This window comes from Pelobates fuscus, chromosome 4 (assembly GCF_036172605.1).
Source record: "Pelobates fuscus isolate aPelFus1 chromosome 4, aPelFus1.pri, whole genome shotgun sequence".
Lineage (NCBI taxonomy): Eukaryota > Metazoa > Chordata > Amphibia > Anura > Pelobatidae > Pelobates > Pelobates fuscus.
Window position 1 is genome coordinate 179,404,982 of NC_086320.1, and position 10,836 is coordinate 179,415,817.

General features: G+C 36.9%; 1 protein-coding gene across 1 annotated transcript in view; it reads right to left on the reverse strand.

The window, feature by feature from the left end:
- CDH20 (cadherin 20) overlaps positions 1–9,605 on the reverse strand; it is a 379,311-nt gene extending 369,706 nt beyond the window's left edge. The window contains exon 1 of the mRNA XM_063451824.1: positions 9,093–9,605. The gene's annotated coding sequence lies outside the window, so the exon portion shown is untranslated. The remainder of the gene's footprint in view (positions 1–9,092) is intronic.
- Between the last annotated feature and the right edge of the window lie 1,231 nt (positions 9,606–10,836).

Sequence of the window (10,836 nt, forward strand, 5' to 3'; positions counted from 1 at the left end):
AGCACAGAGTGCCTCTGGGTAGGGGTGTTGCTGATTGGCTAGAATGGTCAGCTGGCACTAAGCCAATAAGTAGCTCCCCATTCATAAAAAAGTTTTAAAAAATTATGAACCGGGAACTAGCGATTGGCTTAGAGCGTCAACTGTCAACTCTAGCCAATCAGCGGCACCCATGCCTGACGTCAATCTGCACTTCCTGACACTCCGTTTCAGATGCCGAATACCACTGAGGGACCTGGAGCTGGAGGAAGCCTTTGGGGTTAAACCATTTGAGAGCGGTTAAACCCCTTAAAGGAAAGAGCACCCAGGGGCTTCCTGGCATCATAGCATTTTCATTTTAGAAAAATTCCTGCGGATGCCCATGATGCCCACTCCCCAAATTTGTAGTCACCTAATATTTGGACTATACCATTTGACACAATCTTTTTCCCCTCCCTCTTGCCCACTTTCAAAATGATGGAGTCGGCTGAGGTCGCCGCTGGAGGGGTTTAGGCTGACGCACAGCACATTGTGACATCATCATGGCCACCCCGGCTCAGACCGAGACCTATTCCCGGCACGAGGAGGAGTTGTTTTCACATGGTGCTGGCAAAGATGACATGTGATTCGATCCGCTACATCACTCCTGCCAACCATGTAGGGGATGTGACGGGTTTACGACCGGCCCCCCTGACCACTAATGGAATAAATTATACAGTTTCACAATTCCTTCGGGTGGTGGAGGGTGGATTTGACGAGCGGCAATACCCGCGACGTTACTTCCACCAACCACGGACCAGAAGTAACGTGTTAGAAGCGAACAACACTTAACCACCAACGATTGTTTAAAAATTAAAGCGGCAAATTAAATTACCCAGTATGGGCTCCCCCAAACACAGGTGCAGTGAAATCTCTTAAAGAAAGCCACACAATTTGAACTTGGGATTTGCTAATTGAACATCATGTGACCTTAAAGGATTCAATGGACTCACTAGACATTTAAAAGCAAAGGATTCCTGGAGCTAGATTACAGCTGACTGAGGAAGCTCACAGAAGAGTGAAATGCGTTTTGGCTGATTTTGAACGTTTAAATTGGATTTTTTAATTTTATATTTATTGTATTGTGTTTTTATTTGTAACCAATACATTTTATTAGTTATTCCAACCAAGTCCTTGGAGCGTTTAGGAACCTTTATTGGGGGAGTGTCATCCCAAGAAAGTGGCACAATGCGGATTATCCTAAGAGCCAGGAACTGAACACTCTTAAAAAGGTGAGGTAATACTTACCATAAGTGTATCACCTGCATTTTGCACAGTACCACCCATTTGGTCGCCTTTTCTCTTTTCTGTATTTTCTTGGAGGAACATCATTGAAAGAGTGGTGTGTTGCTGCCCAAAGAGCAAAAAGGTTTACTTTACGGAGTCAATACCATATAGGCTCCAGACCATTTCAGTGGTTCTAGTTATTTATTTACCACTAATTACTATCCAAGACCATCTATACTATATATCTCTATTTTTTTTTATTCATATATGCCTTCAAATTTGTATCTTCAAGTGTGTTGTTACACCCAATTGATGGGATAAGTGAACCCCAACACAATTCTTTATTTGTATAGCGCTCCACTTATTGGTATATGTTTTATACCATATAATTTCTGGGTACTTAAGATTGATTGTGGAAATAAGGGTATTCCACTTTATGTGTTGAGCTGCTTTCTGTTTAGGCACTATATTATATCACCTACTATCTCTGAATGAGATATTTTTTGTTTTCTTTATGTTTCTATTAAAGCCCAACAGAAAAAAATAAAAAAATAAAAATCTGTTAAATGTGATAAAATGAAAATCTTAACATTGTAAGTGCTTTATAGATTTAGAAATATGGTAACATTTCAGTGCCACCAAAAACCAGGTATAGAATAATAAACAAATGTATTAAGAGCTGATTCTTGGGCTAGACACACTGAATCATTTGATAAGGAAGACCAAATCACCAAGCCCTCATCTCAATAATAATCTGCAAGTCTTGTGAGAATCATCATATGTGCTACACGTTAAATGATCGGTGCCTCTAACATCTACTGGGTATTCTTTTTTAAGAGGTGGACTGTCAGGGTTTATTCATGATATGATTCAGCTTGCCACAATACTTCCAACAACTATTACTACATGTGTTTGACCAAGTACGGACTTGAGTCACATATTAAAATAATGTCTTGTGAATGGTGAAAAAATGTGGTATGTCCTAATAGTTTTTTGTTTCAGGTGAGATAGGTTTTGTCCGTGTGGCATTTGGTTCAGCCAAATTTTGTACATTAAATTGTTTAGAGAAAAACTGTTTAGACAATCCAAAATGGAGTCAAAATTGGCCAAGCAATTTACAGCAAAATATTAACAGTACGTAAATATTTTGCAGTACACTGATAGGCGCATTTTCATGCGCCTATCTGTGTGAAGATGTGAACAATAAAAGGAAAAAGAGTAAAGTAAGTATTACAATCCATATTCATATATTTAGAGATTATATATGTATAAAATCATATATATATATATATATATATATATATATGATTTTATACATATATAATCTCTAAATATATGAATATGGATTGTAATACTTACTTTACTCTTTTTTAATATATATATATTAGTTTTACTGCTCATCCTTTTTATTTCCTCTAATGGTCAATTATTAATTCATCTTTAAATAAATTCAATATTTAGTGGCTGTCCCCTAACCATTAATAGATCAAAAATTCAAATCACAATTTGGAATCCAATGTACAAGTCTAAAATATATATCAATTATTCAAACTGTGAAAATACTGAACCAAAAAACAAAACATCCATTTAATAGAACATCATTTATCTTCTATTCAGAAATTTAGTTTTTTTTTTTTGTTCAGTAAACAGCATGCTGTGATGAGTTTACAATTGATTTGTAAATTGTAGCCCAATATACCCAACAGGGAGTTTTTTCTGCATTGGTAATTTTGGTATACAACTTTGAAAGTTAGCTGTCAAAGTACCACAGCATGCTATTTGGGAAAAAAAAACAACTCTTTGGTATTATTAATATTGAATATAAATGATACATTATGTAGATGTAGCACATGTCAAGGTATTTATGGGCACGTGTTAACCCTTTGAGCTGATAGGTGAGAAAAATATTGTAACATTCACCTTCTGTCAATCAAAAGGTTAAAAGAAAAGTGAAGCCTGCATTTACATGCATTAGACTGATTTCAAAAAAGGGCATATCTGACAGTCTCATTTGCTGACTGAAACGCATCACTAGATAAATTATATCTAACATATTTCATGCTGCTATTTTAATACAGTTCTGCTGTTTTCTGCGATTTATTATACTTTTTTTAAAATCTAGTCTCAATTAAAGCAATATCCATATACAGCTAAAGAAATTATTAGTATTTTATATATACTGCTCTGGAAATTATTATTGACTTTTTTAAATTACACCACATTATGCATGTTATATTTATAAAAAAAAAAAACTGTGCTGTAGTCTGGATCAAAGAAAACATCTGAGTTATATTTGCTAAGATGAACTTACTAAAATCATGGTTGAACAATGTAAGATACCCTTAGGAAGAAGCACAAACATGTTTGAGGGGCTAGGTCCAATAAAAGGTTTTTGAAGACTCAAAGAGTCTCTTACCAGCATTTTGGAGATATTTAGCCAAGGTTAATTCTTCTCTGACTTGACTCTTACTCCACACACTAACAGAAATATTTACTGAAGTGAGAATTTAGAGTCATATTTAAACCAAATTACATTTTTCAGTTTTAGCTATTTTGACCTTAAATTTGAAATTCTCTTTGAATTGAATTGACTTGTCTTGTCCAATATTGGATGTATGTGAATAACCGTGTAAAAGTACACATTATAAACTTGTTTGCTGCTGTAACATTTTGTAATTGTCGCATTTACTGTTGAATTTTCCCCTTTATAACATTGTAAAGCTCTGCGGAATATCTTGCCGCTATATATATATGTCAATAATAGTAGTAATTATCACGCTTTAATTGTTACACAGCATAGGATTCCTAAAGAGTAATAAATTAAAATGAGAATTCTACATTAATGCAAAGCTATTCAATGATGCCCGTCGGCCAGTTTTGACTTCCTGCGAGGCTTCCTTCCAGGAGCCGTGAACATCACTGGAAGCCAGGGGGTAGAGCGGAAAAGCACCATGTTCTCATCTCTGGGGTTAAACTGTTCATAAGCGGTCTATATTCCTAAGGTAAGACGGTGACTATGACTGTAGGTGAAGGGAACTTTTCATTTTATTGTGGGTGAGAAAGTGATGCCAGCAAATTGGGCACTTTCTGGCCTCTGTCCTAGGCACTAAGCCCTACGAGTTCCAGTTGAATCTCTGAAAGTTTTTTTTTGTCTCCCACCACTACACATGAGTAATCTAGGATGAAAAAAGACACAGGCCCATCACGTTCAACCTTTAAACACATCTTTATGCTGTTGATCCATACTGTGATGTTATGGAAACAGCTGCCTCACAGTTTATGCCTGTTATGGAAACTCTTGCTACATTTTTATTTATTGATGATTGAACTACTTTTAGTACCTTCTGAGTGCCTGATGCGAAATCCCCAAATTGAACAACACAAGTTGGCTACGTGTCAGTGCTTAGCAAATAGCTGACTGGCTGTCATTTGTAATGGAAGTTGTATTTTTCAAACCATAGCAGACATTTACCATGGAAATGAGAGTAAGGCAGTTGCAATAAGTGCCTTTGCAATTCATTTACATTGTTGAACAGCCAAGTTGGAAATTTGTTTTGGCTGTTTCATCCAATATTGGACAAGTTGCTAGCAAAGCTGGTACAACTTAACTTTTAGTAAATACTTTTTTCCGTTTTTTTTTTTTTTTTTTTTTTTTTAAGAATGCAATTGCCTGTGAACACACATCTGCATAGGTCTCGAATGGATGTATATAAATACTGCATGAACTCCTATGATGTTCATGGTATAACCAATCACATTTGTGTAACATATTTACAAGGGGATATAAGAAAAAAATCAAATTTATTTAATAGAATAATATCAAATTTCTATTCCTTATTGATGACCGAGGTACATGTGCAAGAACTACAATTGGCATGTAGGATATCAATAATATAACATGCTTTTGTTGGCAATACAATGAGGCATTGTAAAGTGAGGCAGTATCGTGCTTGTAATTGAACACATCTGAATCAGACATTATCACATTCTTCCAAGCAAAATAAATAATGCCATCCTTATCATTCCATTAAATTAAGATTAATTTTAGTGCCTATAACGATAGACATTTTAATAAAATAAAATCTTAAAGTGATATACTCACAACTGACTTGTGCATACTACTCCCAGGAAGAAATGCAAATCAGCTATTAAAATGTATCACATATTAAGGAATTTGCTGCCCATGCACAATGATAAAACGTCTTGCAGTGTAGCCAAAATAGCATTTGAGCCAGAAACATTTAGGGGGCACCTTCTACAGTGTTATTTACTAGTGAGAATTGTCAGGCATGTAAAGTGAATTCAAAATGAATTTAAAATTTAAGGCCAAACTAGAAAAAAAAAATCCAAGAAACTCATGTTCTCGGATCAGCTACTTTGGACTTTCATTTGAAATTCTCATATTAGTAGATAACCCTGCTTGTGTAAATTAATAAACCGTACAGGGTAAGTGTTTGTCTCTTGTCTTTTCTCTCCCATTGCAATGAATATTACACAACATTTTATATTGTGTCGTGTATATATTCTGACAAATATCAAAATATGTTTTCTTATTTACTGCTACCAGCATGAAGGACAAAACCTTGATTGTCTTTTACAATAGAGAACATAAACATCAAAAGCACAGACAACAACACGAATAGGGTTCCTGCTGGGAAAGGCATGCATATGGAAGAGGGGCTTCAACAATCTTATTATATTTACGGGACAGGGGCACAAGGAACAGAGAGGCTGTCAAAGACAAGAATACCCCAACACTGGGGCTCCCAACTTGACTTTAACTTCTACAAAGGACTGCTTTTTAGGAGGCAGACGTCACATGCATCCTACATTAGCATATTTGACATTTCTTCACATGGTTGGCCCTTTGGGGTATTATAATAGTGCACTTGGGTTTGTCTAGGTGTGAGGCATTTAATCTCAATTTTCACATAGGTGGGGGCACCAATGTCAATTTTCACACAGGGCATAGTTTGGCTGAGAACCAGTCACAAGCTATTAAGAGGAAATATTTTAAGGAATTGCATTTCCTTCTACGTTAATCTAAGCCTTTCTTGCAGTCTTAAAAAAATCACTATTTCTGACTTTCCTTAACTGTTACCAATAACGTTTTATTCAGATCATAGGAATAATAAATAATTATGTTATTAGGATGGCAATGTAGGTTAAATTAGTGGAGGTTCTTGGCGCAAAATGAGCCTAATGAACAAACTGTGAATTAGCTTTGATGGATTTATTATAAGGCCCTTGAAAGGATGCCCAATGAAATAAAAAAAGTTATTTTCCTCTCTATACCTTAAGTAGGAATGTGCTATTCCATCTTTAAAACTGCATATCTTATTAATCAAACAAAAACATAACCATCACCTTTACATTCGATAAAACTGTGATTATTACATGTTAAGACAAAAGATAAAAATTGCATTGTTATCGTAATAATATATGATTCATAACATATGAATGAAGGCATAGATAGCACAAAAACCTGTATGATATGACTTTTATAATATAATAATAGCCCTGGAAAGTATCCAGCCACGAAAGGGTGGCATTATAAAGGTTCATAATAATTTTATATCCATTATTCATTTGGCACACAAAGGATTAAAACATGACGCTGAAAGCAGGCTGATTTCATTTGGATCTCACTGTTTTATTTATTTGTCTAGTGTTGACATGACTGCACAAACATGTTATATAACCAAACTAAATATATAGCAGTCTCATTTACTACTCAGCATCTCAGTAATAACACAATCACCATGTAAATGTCTACATTGCAGGCTGTCATACAGATGCATGTGGCTCCAGGGCTTCCTATTGAAAGATACCCCTTCCACAGATTTCCATTTAATTCCAGTCTTTGTACAGAAAGTTAATAATATTTGAAAAGCAGAAGTTGTTTACTGAAAGTGTAATTTCAAGGGAAAAGACACGACTCATCACCTGGAAACATATTTACTGTAGAGATTGGACAGCTGTGCCATTCCAATCAATGTACTGCTACCAAAGTAATTTCCATTTACGGAATATATACCTATTTTTTTTTATTTTTTATATATATATATATATATATAATTTAAATTGCTTTTACAAATACACAATTTAATAAAGTCATACAATATATATATATATATATATATATATATATATATATATATATATATATATATATATATATATATATATATATTGTATGACTTTATTAAATTGTGTATTTGTAAAAATTTATTGTGTATTTAAATTATAGTGATTCCAATAAATTTAAATATCATGTAAAAAATCCCCCAAAAAGTCACAAACAAAAATATAAACTTCCTCTATTTTTCTAATAAATAAGAACCATCATATTTTAAAAATATATATGAAGTAATTTTTTATTAAAATAAATGATCTGCTTTTGACCACATTGAGGGGGGGAAACACACACACACAAGACAGTACTTATGAGAAAGAGAGTCAACCAGTAAGAATGAACAATTAAAAGCATAATTATTCCAGTCACACTGCATACAATGAAATCTTTATTCTGTGTTTACAGCAAGCTTTGGCAGAGACTGCTTGGCTATTTTTTAAACTGGGAAGATCTGGAGTTCCCTGAGATTCAGCTGCCTTGTTTTTTGCAGAACTGTATTTCCCTGCCAGTGCTGTGCCCTAGCTTCCCCTGCAGAGTGCCTGTTGTCCTTTCTATTACTGTATATTACAAGCCTGACAACTCCGCCAAACAATAGTGCCTGTTCCCCCACTGGCAGACTTCAGGCGATGTTCTCCCCCTTTTTGTTCTAGCCCACGAGTGGCACTTCCCCCTGATCAGAAATGCATTGCCTTTAATCTCTGCCTCCCTGGTGCAAGGTGACCTGGAGATTGCTCCATTTGCTCTGCAGGTATATCTTGCAGTAGAGAACTTAACAAGTCCAGATCTGATAACTTCACCATAACGCTCAGGAGTCAATGGAGCTGAAAGCCCATCAGAGGTCAAGATGTTCCTCTGCATAATGCAGGCATGGATCAAGCTCACTGAAACTTATCTCAGCTCCATTAAAACGCTTGCAGACCTGGTAAAGTCAGTTAGTTAAGTACAGCCTCTTGAGTGGTTTTAAAATCCAGGGAGCTGTCCAAAGTACTTGCAGATGACATTTTATTGTATATTTAAAGCACACACTGCCTCTCCCAATCCCTAACATCCATATACATAACAAGCCCAGCTACCGATGTAACACCAGTTCACTTCTTACCGACAGAAGTTGAAAGTAAACAGTATACACAACTAGCATATAAATGCAATGTATTCCAAATCCGTGATATTTATTCACATGTGTTACATAACTGACTTTTGTCTCATATAAAGAAAGCTAGAAAAGGAACGAGATGAACGAAAAGAGAAAGAAAGAAATTTCAGGGGTGTCACAAAAATACACTGGCACACAAACACATAATTCACACAGACATATACACCCCAAAACACTGACAGAAACACAAACACACATTCTGGCACAAGCTAACATTCACACACGCACACACACACACACACAAGCTAACATTCACACACGCACACACACACACACACACACACACACACACAAGCTAACATTCATACAAATAAGAAAGTGAAAGTGTTTGTTTTAGACAGAGAGAGAGAGAGAGAGAGAGAGAGAGAGAGAGAGAGAGAGAGAGAGAGAGAGAGAGAGAGAGCAGTGACAACACAGGGTACCAAAGAGAGCCAATGGAGTGCACGTGTGAGAGACAGGCAGAACCAGGGAGAGAGAAAAAGCGTGAGAAAAAGAAAGAATGATAGGGCAGACAGAGAGCACAATGTAAGAGAGTGCCAGGCAGAGACTAAACTTACTTACCTGCTACAGATGACTTTCTCTGGATCATTAGCTCACATGCAGAATCCACTTGTCTTCTTAGGACCAGCAAATCACTTGATACGAACATTCACCAGCTTCTCGATGGATATACATTCAGCTGCTTCCCAGAGCCCGTGTGCCGTCCCCTGACTCCTCTGTGACAGCTCCTCCAGGCTGCCGCCAGCACTGTGTGTGAGTGTGCCCGCGCTCAGTGTGAGGGGCTGGAAGGCTGCGGATCGATATTCTCTGGGAGTTCGATGCTGGAATCTTGCTCATTCACATACTCCCTCTCTCTCTCTCTCTGTGAGTGGATTGTGCCTGCTTGTGCCACTGCTTCCCATTCTCCTGCTCATGAATATTCTGACAGAGGTTAATGCTGCTGAAGTAAATTGAATTAGCCAATTGGTGCCAAGAGCTGCACTCCTTCCTTCTCAGGAGATGTCTGGAATTGCACCAGATGGCAGTAATTAGTGTCCAGTTAGCACCCTGTAAACCCAGTCCCTCCAGTTTTGAATGGACTTCTCAGAGGAATCCCCAGGAGAGATGTACAGCTTACACATTCAATTCACATCCCCTGACCTGGAGAGGCAGCTGCCTGTTACACGGAAAGAGGAACCTATTAAATAGTGTCCTGGGAAAAAGCACCTCCTTCACTTGCTTAGCTTAGACATAATATTGTATGACGATTTCACTCCCTAGAGCAAATTTAGCCGTCTTTAAATCAATAGCGATAATATCAGTAAGTCCCCAAAGACCGTCTCGGAAACAAGTACGATAAACAACAATGACTACATTTGGAATAAGTCTGATAAGTGTGGGGAAAAACATCGATTAATCTATGCAAGTCCTGTGTAGAGCGAGAAAATACTGAGAATCAATTTGATAACGTGTTTTGTTTTCCATGTGCCCATTTAACAGGGTTATGGACTGGGTGAGGCTGCCTGAGGGTGATGGGAGTTATACATTTATAAACAGGGGCGCAATTACTGTCAAGCAATTGGCAAATATATAAGACCTGAACAATTTTACATTTGGGAGAATTTAAGACGTGAAAAAACACATCCAGCATAACTGCTGTCAAATTGTTTTAATCACACATCCCTATAATCAAGCATCATAGAAATACACACATCATTTCTACTTATAAATGTTAATGAGGTAGATTTAGTTTTGATAAGTTCCTAGGTGTTATGCACTAAGTGTTATGCATACTAGAGCTACATTTAACTTGTCATAATGATGCATACAATCTGGTGATCATGACTGAGTGCAATTTGCAGATCATAGCACTGACCAATGTGATTGCACCAGGGTCTACAAGCTTGGGGGGGCACTCATCTCTGACCATGGGCCTGGTAAGGTGCAATGGCCCTATTTAAAGCCCAAACATGCATCAGCATTCGGTGGCGGTGCTTTGAAGAAGTGACTTCTTGCCACTTCATCTCAGCCTTTCAGAGAGATGCGAAGGGAGTGAAAAAAGAGAGGAGTGGAGAGAGGGAACTGAGAGACAGCCTCAGACTTCCATAAAAATCATCCAGCATTTGCTGCAGATAGATCCCACTGGACTGCAAGTAATCTCACCACTTTATTCAAACACTATAACTACAAACAAATGTACACCTGTTTTCAAAAGTTAACACTACACACAAATACAGCCCATCAGTCAAACAGCAATGTTATATACAAATACACCCCTGCCTTCAAAAACACCAACACTACACATAAATGTACTCCTACATTCAAA